Below are 14713 nucleotides of genomic sequence, written 5' to 3' on the forward strand. Positions count from 1 at the left end.
CAGTGTTTCTGTGGCTTATGCAATGGGAAGAGCTGAGGTTTGAGATCTTATGTATGGAATTAAATGTTTCTTCTGGTTTGTGCTTGGCAGACTTGAAGGTTGGGGTGGCTATTTGGGGATTGGATGATTTGGATGAGGAGAGAACCATCATTCAAGTATCCTATCCAGTACTAGATGCTCTGTATGCTAGAAAAGACATATTAGGCTGATGTGTAGTAGGTAATTTCTTAAAAACACTAACTGTAATCCTAATTACTAATAATTAACTACTCTTAATTCTTGAAACATGTGTCTTTATCCCTTTGATTACTCAGTAGCTAATAATAATTTGTATGCCAGTCATCTCTGTGAAGTTCTTGAAGACTCCATTCATACTATACATTTGTTTAAAAGCTCAATTACTCTTTAAGTGGGAGAGAGAGGAGGTGCTACATGGGAGCTCGTATCAGAAAGGAGGTTCCTACTTTTCATCCTGATTATTTTAGCACTGTGTAAAGGGCAAGTGGATGGTCTTTGGAGGAGTGAGCAAAGGTGGAAAATGAGATTTCTAGTGAAAACGAGTCTGTTCTGGGGAAACTGCTCATCTTGTTCCAAACTAGAGCCTTATTTTGCTTTGCATCCTCTCTTTTGAGAGAACAGTCAAGGAGCAGTATAGAACCATGTATTAACTTAAAAGCTTCTAGGAAACTGAGTGAACATGGCCTATGTGTTATTGACTGCTGAAAGTCCAGTCTGGTTTCCTCAGCCAAGTTTAGCAGTGATTATTCCTGTTTAGTCACGGAGAGCGTTACTGTAGTGTTACAGGTACAGGAATAACATAAGTAGTGAGAAAATACACTCATGTTGCATCAGCTGCGTGAAAAGCTTCAGCCACTTCTTGTTTTATCAGGCTCATGCCTTTATTGGCGCACCAGTCTGGCTGTGTCAGTACTGCTGAAAGAGGAAAGCCTTTAATCTGGTACATCTCTGAACAAAATGACGTAGCTGCTGCCCTTTGGTAGTAGCAAGATCTGTGGGCTGAATATTGATGTACACTTCTACCCCTGTGATGCGATCCGTGATTGTTCCCACTCCTTTGACGCTATTGGAAATGGGGGTGAGATGTACAGCTGTGCTGGTATAAAATTGGGAGCGTGTCAATTGGACATACCTGAAAAAATTTAGGCCCCCTCCCTCCAGCAGTGTAGGCAAGATAAGTCTTTTATTTCAACACTGGTTTTGTTGATCAATATAGAAAGCACTGTAGGAATTACTTTGTTATATTAAACATGTAGCAAGTAAAACACAGACAGGGACCTTTTGGGCATCTGAAGTAAAATTCCTGGTCAAACCTGAATTTTTCCCCTTACCACAGGATCCTCAAAGAAGATACAGCATATAAGCAATGTTCCTGGATTTTGTTCAGGTGGGAGTAGTGGAGGTGTCATTTCTCCCTGGAAATCCTTTCAACTTATTAATCAAAATTAGTCATGCCTGGCACTTATAGGTGAGAGAGATTGTTCAGAATGACTTAAGAAATGTTTTACTTTACACTGAGAGGTTTGTTTGCTTTGTGCCCAAAACTCACATTTCACTCTCACCTGCTTCAAGAACCTATGTCAGAATAACAGATAATCTTTTACAAAACACTACTAAGAAACCAAATGTTTATCAGCTCCTTTTTTTTCCCCAGAGGAGAGCTGTGAAAGGTCCAGCAAAGACATGCATTTATTTTAGTAGTCTATATTTTAGTTTGGCTGAAGAAGTCTTGGCTGTTGATGGTCTTTTGGATGGTGCCAAGTGCTCCTCCTCTGCCTTCCATCTCAAAGGCAGCTGCAACTGGAAAGGTCACCAGCACATCAGAACACAAATACATAATGCATCTTTCTAGTTGTACTCAGGCTTAATCACTTCAGCCAAGCACTAAAAGGCACCTTCTCCAGCTCTAGAAGTACTCATGTCAATTGGTATAGTGAGAGGCCTGGGAAGTATTTGGCTACTGGTGCCAGAAGAAAGGGCATGTTTCTGCAGTCGTGCTTTCTAACTCCCTTAGCACGTAAGGATGCTGTGTTGGGTGGCTTGGAAACGCCAAGCCTGTTCGTTGGCATTCTTGCTACAGTAGGCAGGAGCAGGGTTTCTTGTCAGGCACATGCCTAAGATTTTTTGAGTGTGGCCTTTGAGCGCTTCAGAAGCACATGGGATTCCTTTATACAAGCATAGCTTGGTTCTGCAAGGTCTAACTATAGCCCTTCATTTGAATCAAGCATTTTTTTGTGTTTTGTCAACATTGAAGACTGAAGCGATTGCTGAGCTGAGTGCTCCCTTGTGACACAGAATTGCATTTTTCATAGAGATAAACTGGCACTTGAAATAATAAAAGATGGATTTTATTTCTATTTTAATTGTTCTGTCTTTGTGCTCAGCTCTGTTTTACACTTTTTTATTTAGATATCCACAGAGTTCTTGAATAAATTAATGTACATTTTGGAAAACAAACTCACTTTGTAGTTTAGTATCAAAACAGAAGAGGCCTCAGTGCTGGCTCTGTCTGCATAGCTAAGACCAGTGTAGCTCAGACGTGTGCAAATCAAATGCTGCTTCATCTTCTTAAATAAGTTTTCTTACTGATTTGCAGAGTATCAGCTTGGTTCTCTATTGTACAATATACAACTTCTGCAAGCTAGATACTCACCAAAGGTAGCATTAGACACTGAGCAAATAATTGTTTCCTGTCACACTGCATTAGTAACTGGGAAGAAAGTGTTTCCTAATTTGTATTTGTGCAGAACTAAATATAGCTCTAGTGAAGCTTAACTTCAGCTCCAGCCACTTGAGTCCCTAAGAAATTCAGTTCTGTGTTTGTCAGTCACTGAGAAAATGACTTTAGACATTCTTGTGTGCTCCTTGCCCTCCCACTTGCTGGTTTTATAATCCTGGAACCTCAGTGTGAGGCTAACCAAACTCTTGGAAAATCCTCTTAGTTCTGGCTTATTGCTGTCTGGAGGAACTATGGCAAAGATTTTTTTTGTATTGGGAGTTCAATGATATCAAGCCCTGACTGCCTCCCCCATTCCATATTTAGCCAGGACAAGGTTAAATTTTGCTGTAGTTTTGTTTTCTGGCAAAAACTGCTTCAATTTTTCACCTTAAATCTGTAATTTCTGTTCTACTCTAGTTCTGTATAGCTGATAGCTTGATGCATAAAACCTGTTCAAGGAGTACTCAGGTTGCACTGTACCAGTAAAACTGTGCTAGTAAGAAAAATCTGATGTTTCAGAAAGGTGTATTGAATAGATTGTTTCTGCTTTCTGGGAAGCTTACAGGGTGATGTCTGTGCCTTGATATTGAGTCTGTCGTCTATGGAATAACAACCTTCATGCTGATTTGCCCTGAAAAGGCAGCACTGCTTCCTGAGATGATGGAAATGCCAAATGCTGGGTTTTGGAGCTTGAGTCTTTCAGCTGGCATCTCTGAGGAGGACACTTCAGGTGCATCTCCTCCAGTGACACTAGGTGTGAGCCCAGGCTCAAAGTAATCCCATTCATTTTATTGTATGAGCTTGAATTCAAGGTAAGTTCATCCTCCCTGGTTGTCTTGGCACTGAGCAAGATGAGCGTGTTTCAGAGGTCTAAGGAATCTTCCATCTAGGGTTTGTAGAGACCAAGATAGAACTTCTTCATTCATCTGTGTGAAGTCTTCAACCTTAAGTGTGCTACCAGCTTGTGCATTTTATCAATGCTCTTCCCAGTTTCACCAATGCTCTGCCCAACTTTCTCCACATGGTTAGGAGGAGGAGGGAACACCTTTGCTGTTGCTACTAATGGGGAGGAGGAATCCTGTATTGGCTATCTGCCTGCATCTGTACTTCTTACCTACAGAGAGATTCTTTGAGGAAGTCATCTAAAGAAATCCAAAGAAAATTGCTGAGGTTTGTAACAACTTTTGTCTGGGCAGACTGAGATTTATTTATACTGTAGGATGTGACAGGCAATTCCTGGTGCCTCAGCTCTGACATGTGAATGATTGCTGCAAACACGAGTGATTGCATTAGCAGCTTTCCTTCCTCCAGTGGGGTGAAATTTTGAGTTTGAACTCTCCTCTTGTTGAGATCTTTGAAGTTTGGATCTTTAAAATTGTTCTCCAATCCAAAGACCTACTGGTGTAGTTGTCATCCTTCCCAAAAAGAACTGGACTAGCCACCTTTCAGAGATCATTAAAACTGTTCATTTCATCCTCCAGAGAGGTCAGCAGAGAAAGACATAAGTAAGTAATTATTGCCTGCCTCTCCTCCCAGTAGCTGAGTGAGCTCTGGAAGTTGAAACATCATTAAATCTCTGAGCAGCACAGAGGGTCTGCAAGCCTCCGCAGCGAGGGAGCCAGCCAGGGGCCCTGTGGACCTCGGCAGAGGGAGGGCTGAGAAACAGGTGGTATTTAGAGACTAATTAATATTTGTGAATAACAATGCGCTATTAGTAAGAAAACAAATCAGTCTGCTTGTGAATATTTATGATGATGACTTTCAACACTGCTTGGATTGCGCACTCCTTTTCAGCTGCCGCACCTCCTCGTGTCACAACATTTCACACCAGGGTGAAAACATTCCTTGCTGTGCGAATCCGTTCTGCGGGATGTGAGCCGGCGGAGCAGCTCCGTGGAGCATACACTTCTAGGAGAATATTCTCACCAGTTGGGTATTAGTGGGCCACTAGGTCCCAGACATTTAAAGTATTCTTCACTAGTGGAGTAAGCCATACAGATTAGCTTGAGATTTCATCCCATCAAGAGCCAAGCCATGCACAGAGATAGAGCTATGTTTGAAGAGAAAGCAGGTGTTAAAGGTTGTTCTACCTCTTAATGTGGTGTGCGAGTGTTTTACAGTAGATCAAACTTGCCTAATGTAATCTTCATAATGCTTTCATTTAAAAAACTCCCTGTGGTTTGTATTTGTGGAACTAAAAGAGCAGAATCTACTTTGTAGGTTGGTGAGGCGGGCTGTACGATTGAACATGTGTTCACACTGTCATTTGGGAAAGATAATAGGTTTTTAACCTCTGTCAGTGTTAGACTGAGGTATTTATGGAGCTCTATTAAAGCCGTGCCTAGGCAGCTAACCTTGCAATACAGGTTTTTCACAATTTGCCATTTTCTTGTGATAAGTTGTGGCTTTTCTTGGCCCCTTGCAGTGCCTCTTGCTGTGTGTCCAGACATTCCAGAGCTTACCAGGAGATGAGGAATTCCCTGCTGTTGTCAATGCTGCATGAAAGGCTCATGGCTACTGGCATTGTCTGATCAGTAGATACTGTCTCATAGTTTGAAAAAGTAGCCTTGAAGATTTTCAAAATACATTCTTCTGGACTTGGTACATGGAAATTCACAAACCCCATGGAGGCCGAGCCCATGCCTTCGGCAGCAAAGGTGTCCAGGCGGTGCTGGGCTCTTATTCAGGGTGCTGAAGGGGACGTGCAGCATGGCACTTACTCTAGGCAGCCTCCCTGCCACTCCCACTGGTCTTGAGTTTAACTTGTGGGAGCAGGGAAGCTGTGTGTGCTTCACTGTGCTAAGATCCTGTTGGTATGATCTCTCTCTTGTCACTCGAGGCATCTAGCAGCCTAAATGAGCACAGTGGAGACTGCAGTGTGCTTCACAGAGGAGTCTATCTCCAGTGAACTGCCATCGCCACTTTCATCACTGCCGATTAATTTTTTCTGGTAGTGTTTAATCCTCAGCAGCAAATACCTAATATTTATATGCCCTTTCCCTATATAAACAGAACATCTGTTTTATAAAGTTGGCTGTGACATCCAAAACTAAATCAGTGTAAAATTTTAAATATGTGTCACACAGTCAGATGCAAAGAAGTTCAGAGCAGAAGCGATCACTCCAGCGTGCACAGGTCCTCTTGTAACAGGGATTTCCAAGTCTTAAATAGCATGCTGAACAGTGCTTGGTATGACTGAGAGTATTTTCTAGCTTCATCTTAAAATGCTTTGCTCTGTCTTAGTGTTTCCAGTGTAGAAGAGGTGATTTGTTTGGGTTTAATTGGTGACGTTTCCACTAGAAGTAGCGTCACTGTGGTGTAGCTGAGAATAGTTGACTTGAAATGCCTCTACTATACAAATACAAAATCTACTTATGGTTTTGGGAAAGTAGTTTGTAGTGAAATATATGAGCATGTACCATGGGTGAGCACAGCTAGATGTATTAGAACTATAGGAAATACAATGGGGTTTCCAAGGAATAAATAAAATTGCATAAAAAGCAATATAACAATTAGTAGCAGAGGCTGATAAGTTTGAAAGAAGTTACTAATTTCAAGTGTTGGCTTACAGAAAGTTCAAGCATTTTTATGCATTTATTAAAGGGTTGTCCTTTAAGTAGCGAAAGTATCCCTCTCCCTATGCAGCATGTCCTGAGATTTAACAAACCACTTGCTGCTGGATGGATTCAACTCAAATGTTGCATTGTTACAGCAGAGCAGTGAAGAGAGTGGAAAGAGCCAGTACTGAAATATTCATCCTGTTAGTTGTGGGGTAAGAGAGGAACAAAATTTTTGTAATCTCTCTTCTGTTTATTTAGTATGCTAATCTGGATCATGAGCATCAAGGTGGATGGGTACATGGCTAAAAGAGGGCATTCCTCAAATTTCAGGAGCCTGGCAGGTGGTGCCAGGGTGCTTGACTGAAATTCTCACCTGAGGGATGGAAATTAACAGTGTGGGACAAGCTAAAGGTGGGAGGTGATGACCTTATACTGAGGGGGAGGTGCTGGGGTAGAAGGCTGGGACCCTGTGTGAGAGGGGGGAAAAAAGCTGGAAGATGTTCTAAACAAAGGAGCTTGAAGGGATAGAAGAAAGAGGGGCAACATAGTTAAAGGTATGGAAAACATACCGAGGAGTGTTGTATGTAGATATTGGCAGGGTAAGACCTCCAGGTTTATAACAGGAACAGGCTCAGAGTGATTCAGTGAAGGCTGCCAGTGTGTGCCAGAAGTAAATATAGTAGTGTAAGCACCGCTACAGAGTCATTGAAGTCAACGCTGCATAACATAAATTGCATAATATATTTGTTTGTGAAGGTTATTAGAGTACAGTTTTAAATGGATCTGAGTCCTTGGAAAGGTGAATGTATTCTGGTTCCCTGGGCTGAGGTTTCCAATACATCCCAGTCTGATCTGGGGCAGACTGCCAGCTGAAGCTGGGGGAAAGATTGCTGTTCCCCTCCTACCAGCAGCTCCAGTGCTTGTCTGAGCAGCTCCTGAGCTGGTTCCATACACCATGCCAGGAGGAAAGGAACTGCCCTCTTCCCTCAAAAATGGGATGAAGTGAGGGGATTTTTGCTGTTCTGGTCAGCCTGGCTGGTGAGGGAATGAGAGAGGGTCTCCAAAGGGTGGGTGAGTGTATGAGGGGGTAGGTGGAGGTACCTCTGAGCACAGGGGCAGCGGACAGGCAGGCTGTCCCAGCCATGTATCTCACCCCAGGACTGGAGCAAACCCTCTGCCTCTCCCTCCAAGGATATGATGGTCAGTGCATGATGCAGCAACTATTGGACACCCAGATTTTAGGGCATGGTCACACTCTCTGTAAGAGTGCTAAAACGGTTTACAAAATGAATACTTTGTAAATGATGAAGACTAAATAATGCATTCTTTGTATTTGCATAATTTTGCATCACTTATCCTTCTGAGGGATGTAGTTGTTTGGCTCACATTACAGAATGCTTAGCGGTGTGATTGAGCTCAAGCCATCAGTTGCTAAGCTGAGTTGACACTGAAGATAGGAGGTATGTTTTGAGGGGAGACCATGCGTGTTCCCTGTGATGTCCCTAGCACCACAGAGCAGAGTACTGTGGGTGAGATAGGCAGGAAGCACAGTCAGGACTGTGAAAGGGTCAGGATCTTTCAGAAAGTGCTTGAGACCCAGGGCAATCCAAGTGGGACTTATTTCCATGGTCATGACATGCAGGGTCATAATCTTAGGAGGGATTAGGAGAGAAGCTTTTGCTCTCACCTGGGTGGGATGAAGGGGGTTGCCAGCTGGAAATGCTGGAGAAACAGGTCTTCATGCAGTCACAAGGTGACAGTGAGCCACAAGGATAGGACTGGGCAGCAGATGGTGAAATGGGGTGACAGAGAAGGCAGATAATACCAAGGATGAGAAGTCACCTGAGAGCAAACTCTAAGAACTTGCTTGGTTTGGGTGGGCAAATGAGCTCTGACAGGGAGGTGGTGTAATTCATTTTTTATTGTCAGGGAAATAAACTTCAGAGATACGGAAAAGCTATTTAAGCTGCTGGATCAATGTTGGCATGAAAACAAATGGATAAACGCTGTTCAGGAATAAATGTTGGGCTGAAAGAAGTTTTTTAACTATTGGAGGAGCTCAGCTATGCAATAGGCATTGGATGTGGAGTCTGAGAAAGAGCATTGTCAGTATGTGGGGGTCTATTGCTGTGTTTGGGGTTCTGGGACATGATACTTGTCATGGAGGGCCTGATCTAGTGATCTGTAGAGGAAACACCTTTCCCACGTGCACTTGGTGTGGTGGTGGTTTATTGTGACTGTATTGTGTCCAAGGAGGAAAAGGGAAATTGTCCCTTGCTGTCATGGTTTTAAAAGTATATTAATGTAAATATGTGCTGAAACTGAACCACTTTCTCCCCAGGATGGAGAACTTAAGTGAAATTTTAACCTTTGCTTTCAATTTAAGCTGTGAATGTCTCTGCTGTTATGGTCACTTATGGCACTTAGTCTTATGTCATTTTTTGTTTTCTTCCCTAGGTGTTTTTATGGCCTCTGTCACAGTGGTGTCTCAGTGTCTCCCAGGCATTTATGGATTTATTCTGAGAAAGTTCCTGTGAGGTAGGGAAACATTATCACCTTCGTTTCACAGGCTGGGAACTGAGGCAGAGGGAAACAAAGGGTGCAGGAGTCTATAGCATAGCCAGCAGTCAAATGCTGATTACCTACAACTTTTTTGTTGTACTAATCCCAAACCCAGCTACCTGTCTTTATGCTTTTTTAATTTCTTACTTTGTTTTTCCCCTCCCTTTTTCTTTTTTTCTCCCCCCCCCCCCTTTTTTTTCTCCTCTGGTTTGAGTTTTAGTAGCAACAATCTGTAAGGAGCTGGGAAGACCTGTGGAAAATATGATTAGGGTCAGTGGTGTCCTTTTTTTAACATTGTTACTTATGAGTTGAAATGCCTTTCTAAAAATATCAGCAGATCTGTTTATGTTAAATGATTAACATGTTTAGACTTCCACAGATAAGCTGCCATGCCTTTTGAGTCAGTAACTCCTTTATCCTACCTGTCTAGGCTTGTGGCTGTTGAATTCTTACCCTGCCTAAGCTAATGCCATCCCAATCACCTAAAGCAATGCCAAGAATTTCATCATCCATGCAAAGATGTGATTCATGTCAAGACAAGTGTAAAGTTTCTCAAGCACACTTACGTATAATTACTGTTTAACTTTATTTTTCAAAGATCTTTCCAAACCAGCTAAAATGTTCAGCTTTGAGGTCCCAGATTCTCCCAGAAATTGGATTTCAGTGCCTGATTAGTGATGCTGATCCCTTTCAAAAGTATTGCAAAGTTCCTGACACGTGCACGCACTGAATTACAATTTGCATCGTAAAATCGAATATAATGAGTAACAGCTTGAAAAATGTCTCTCTTTTCCCCTTCAAGTAAGGAATTTTAGTTAGGTCTCCCTTGAGCACTGTTTTCACTTCAAGTTGGTATTTAAAGTGTGACTTTTACTACTTACAGAATTTTGTTAGAGAGACAGCAGTGTTATAAGTTAGGAATACACCAGCAGGCTCTGACAAATATTTTTATTGTATGTTAAAATCATCAACATTATTAAAATTATAACATTGCAATGAAATATATAATGCCATTTTCTAATTTCACAATCTGTAAAATACACACAGATTACATTTATGCTCTTTATTAATGCATATTACATGTCCTTGTGTCCCCAAGAATGAAGCCCTAATGACTCATGAACTGTCTCAAAGTGTACTAAATAAGATTAAAGAGCAGGCCAATGACCTTAACAGTCAATTAGGCTGTGCATTACTCAGCCCAGTATTTGTGGAGTGTAGTAAAGTAGCAAAAACTCATTAGCTAAGATGCTGATGCTTGAAACAAACCAGGTTTCTCTAAAACCAGGAGCTGTTCTTGTCGTGTAAGTGGAGATTGAAGCATGTACAGTAGGTATGTCTTTGTGTATGCGTGTTTGGGAGAAAGCCTGGTCCTGGGCTTTTGGGCTCAAAGCCTTGTGGAATAGATCCTGCCAGCCCCTGGTGCTGCGTTAGGCGACAGCAGGTGCAGTAAGATGTGCTCAGGTTTTGGGATGTGCCACCTGAGAGGGCTGCTTTCAAAGACCTCGTGTTTCACAGAAGCAGCAAGGCAGGGAAGGATGCACTGGAGTGGCATGTGGCATGCTTGGCTTTCCTCACAGGTGAGCCCAGGGTTGGCAGGATTGTGTTTGGGTGCAGGCAGGAGTGTGAGCAGGAAGGCTACCTTGCCCACTGAAGAACAGAGCTGGAATATTGAATCCCTTTCTCCCACAGCTCAGGAGTTGGGAGATGAACAGGTGCTGAGTACACAGAGGTACAGACAGGTCAGATCCCCTGCTCCCCAGCAGCTCCTACATGCCTTGCAGGCTCACCCGTTCCATGGAGTTGTCAGCATGGAACCAGGCTGGCAGTAGGCAGCAGGGCTGGGTGCATCCCAGTGATGGGCTGACTTGGAGAGGTGCAAACCTGGACAGTATCTGAATTACGGTAGCATTTCTGTCACCTTTAGGGTGGCTTTTCTTAACTCATCACCTGCATTTTGTTTTATATTGCATTCAGAAGCATCTTAGAGCAGTCTTAGGCTGCCCTTCCCCCCCCCTCCCCCTTCCCGGGAGGGCACTGTGTGGTGACAGAACTGAACCAAGAGTGGTGACATTGCATGGGAGCTGAGGCGGCAGCTTGGTCATGATGCTTCTCAGCAAAACAGTGGTCCTTGAGGGCTTCTCAGTTTTATAGTGCTTCTTTTCTGGTGTGTGCAGTTATGAATGCTTTCAGCTGACCCTGAGAAAGTCTTCTGGCATTCTTAAAGTAAACTCAGATTTTAGGAAATAAAAAATGACAGACTCAGTCCATTAAAAACGTGGCTGAAAGTACAGTTTGAGTGGCATGCAATAACATCTTTTAAAGTAAATCAACCTTTCTGAACATGAATTGGGCAGAATCTCCCTGATCTAGGTCATAGTTTATCTGTAGGGTTTTCTTCTAAGATAATTTCCTTAATAAAATCTGTCTGATTTGGGCAGAGGGGACAGGGGAACCTGGGAACAAAGTGTACTTCTGCTCTTCAGATGAATGGGAGAAGAAAGAAAAGGAAGCCTTTTCCATCACATCAGACTAAATCTAAAGCGTCAAGGAGTGATGTTACAGGAAAACCCCTGAAGATAAATTGTAACCTAAATTAGCAGAATACAGATTAAGTTTTCAGGAGTTTTGAGACAGCAGAGCATCCTGAAGCAATCTTTTGTCATTCATTTAAACTAAAATTGTTGTATGGTTGCACTTTGAGGGATATATAAAAATATCTAAAGTATCCACTTAAATGTTACAGTCATGAAGTTAATACATTTATTAAAGTGAATACTGCTTGAAAAGACTAATAGAAAAGCAAAGTTAGGACTTTTCATTTGAACTGGCTGTTGCTGGAAAAGTACTGTTGTATATATGTGATCATGGTTTGGGGGATTTTTATACAAGCAGAATTACCACCGGAGTCACAGTTAAAACTGAGACTTCTATATGATTAGATCTTTTTCATTCTGACTTTAGAGTATAAAACAGTTGTCAATGGGTCACACTGTCCTCGTACAACGCTATAAACATTTTTATTCTTTTATTTATTTACATTTTGGAAAATGTGTTGCAATACCATATTCTGATTTAAGGGGTGTTTTCTGTAATAGAGGTTATTTTTATTTCTACAAAATGTTGGTCACACCTTATGTGATTCAGTCATTTGATTGTGTCTTAATGCTACATGGGGTGGAACATACTAATACTTAATATGAAACAGCAAGTTACACGTTACTTCTCAGTGAACAGTATTTTCTGTCTGTACTTAAATCATGGGCTCAAAAGGGCATTTGACAGAATGTGTTGGTGTAGCTCAGCCTTATTTATATATGGCTATATATATTTTTTGGACCTAAGAGTCTTTGCACATCCTTTAATCTCACAAATAAGTGGATTGCTTTAATATATTGCAGCCCAAAGGGCATGACTGCTGGCCATTTACCTGGCTTCACATAGTTTGTGTTGGAGAACGTATATGGAGAGGGAAGGGTGGGGTTTAAAGCTCCAAATTCTCACTCAAAAAACTCCCTTCTGCTTTGAAGGTGTTTGCTTTAGCTGTCTGCAGGGATATGTATTTTTGAAAGTTTATTTATGAAAAAGACTATCAGCAGATGCTGGAGATGTTACAAGATTTGACTGTATTTACAAAATGGAATGTGAGCTTTTAGCCCTCTAGTCTTTTGCATTTTCTTTTCTATTATATCGTCATTATATTGGCAGGTGGCTTTTGTGTTGTCACTTTACCTATTTAATTAATTTAGCTATCTGAGGGTTATGCAATAAAGGTAGAATCACCATAACTGGCAACATAACCTTGTCAGCCCACAGAGTCAGCACTTGCTCATGCTCTGGCGCAACAGCTTTGAAAAGCTGCCACCCCATGTGTGTGTTTCCTAAACTCGAGACAAGTGCTGAACTCATTAAAAATATGTGCTGTATAAGTTAATGTGCATAAGGAGTTTTGTTACCAAGATCTCCTTTGAGGCTACATTTAACTCTAATTAACTTGGTTTCGTTCTATCTACAGTAAGCATAAGCTTGGCTGAAACCAGCCAGTATTGGTTAAACTTCGGGTTTGAAGTAGAGCCCAGCGGGGTGATGGATTAAAAAACACACAGTTGTGACTGTGCTGGGGTTCCGGTGCCTGTGCCAGCTCCCGGGGCTGTGCCAGCACAGGCACCAGCTGTGCTGTTCCTGGGGCAGAGCACCACACCAAGCGGATACGCATCGGATCGTACTCTGGGGCAAAACTCTGGATTTCTAAAGAGGCCTGAAATAATGAGGTTTGCTGAGCTGTGACTGAACAATTGCATGACACCAAACTCCTCTGACTAAAATAGAGTCTGAATTTTTCCACTAGTGGAGTAAGGAACAGCAGCAGGGACTGTCAGTATTCCACTGTTCTGACTGTTCTCTGTTCATACCTTGTTTTTATTCATCCTTAACTCTGATGAGATCCAAGGATTCTCATAATTATGATCTGTTTTTTGGGCAAGGCAGGCAGCAAGACGTGGATTATTGATGACAACTAATGGCATTTGTAGTAAAGACACGTGCCAGCAAGATATGGGATGGAAATACTGGGTGACTTTTTTGACCTGACAGTGTTGGGAATCAAGCTTTGTATTATGTCCAGTAAAGTAGGTTTCACTAAAGCTGATTATAGTATTTTGTGAGAGAGAGTTTTCAGTGTATCAGTCTGGAAGAAAACAATCACAGATCCATATTCAAGAGTAGGCTGCTGTATTTTATGAAACTGGAAGAATGTATGGATTTGTTGCATTTTCATCACAGCTAGCAAAAGAAAACTATTTCCCCCCTTCCTTTGACAAGTACTAGGGTTTTAGTCTTGCAAAGGATTTTCTAGGTGGAAACATCAGGAAAAATGGTTTCTGGTTTTATACACTGAAGGAGTTGGGAACCACCACCCAGCAGTTTTTGAGTGTTGATCGTTTCCTGAAAATTGGACCTTTTTAAGTATTTCAGGTTGAGTTCACTCGAGATTGAGGCATTCAGATCACTAACTGCTTTTGAGAATGACAGCCAGAATCTCCATTAATGTTGCATCTTCTGCCTAGGGGATCACAGAACAGAACTTGATGTGTCTTTGAGGATGGAAATGAAGCAGTTTAAGAAGTTACTGTGCTTCAACTGAGATGTAGTAACAGCACATAATCGTGTCTAGTTCGTTTTGCTGAAAAACAAAATAAAAATCACAGAGGATGATCTAAGGCTGTCTGTTTTGCTTTGCATAGGAGCAGACTAGCAATGCTCCTGTAGTATCTTGCCATGTCTCAGCTATGAGGATGGTAATTTCCAGTTGATGAAGGTAAATTACAGCTAGAACAGGTGGATGCATTAAAATTGTGATGTGCTTCGAGATACTTGTCAGGGTTTACAGATGAGTGGGACTTGCTGTGCTGGTTTGGACCAGTGGTCAGTCTAATTGGGTACCCTACCCCTGGCAATGATCAGTGTTAGATAACAGGCAATCTACAGGAAATTGTGCATTTGATTATCAAATGTTCAATCTGCTGGGGAAGTGCTGGCTTTTTTTTTTTTATTTATAAAACCAAAACAAGCCAGTGTAGTCAATGAAAGCAGCCCTTGTATAATGCAGTTAAAGTTTCTCTTTAAATCTTCTTTTGCATACAAACAGTTTATTGTATTTCTTGTTATTTTCCCATCAGACATTTCAGCTGAGATTTGGTCTAAGCCATATGCAATCTTCAATCTGGCCTAGACCAATCTCTAAATGTTCTTCTGCATCTCCAAAAAGCTGAAGTCATGGTACGTGAATAGTCTGGAGTTGGCTTTTTTGCTAACATTATAGCTGAAAGGTGAAATACTAAATTAATATCATGTA

General features: G+C 41.7%; 1 protein-coding gene across 7 annotated transcripts in view; it reads left to right on the top strand.

Annotated features, from left to right (window-relative positions):
- Window positions 1–14713, top strand: part of PTPRF (protein tyrosine phosphatase receptor type F) — a 377891-nt gene that overhangs the window by 80504 nt on the left and 282674 nt on the right. For 5 of the 7 annotated variants that reach the window (XM_071564856.1, XM_071564861.1, XM_071564855.1 and 2 more), the window contains exon 2: window positions 8755–8835. The exons of the other annotated variants lie outside the window; for them this stretch is intronic. The gene's annotated coding sequence lies outside the window, so the exon portion shown is untranslated. The remainder of the gene's footprint in view (window positions 1–8754; window positions 8836–14713) is intronic. 7 annotated transcript variants of the gene reach the window in all.

The sequence above is a fragment of the Pithys albifrons genome, chromosome 10, assembly GCF_047495875.1.
Source record: "Pithys albifrons albifrons isolate INPA30051 chromosome 10, PitAlb_v1, whole genome shotgun sequence".
In the NCBI taxonomy this organism is placed as follows: domain Eukaryota; kingdom Metazoa; phylum Chordata; class Aves; order Passeriformes; family Thamnophilidae; genus Pithys; species Pithys albifrons.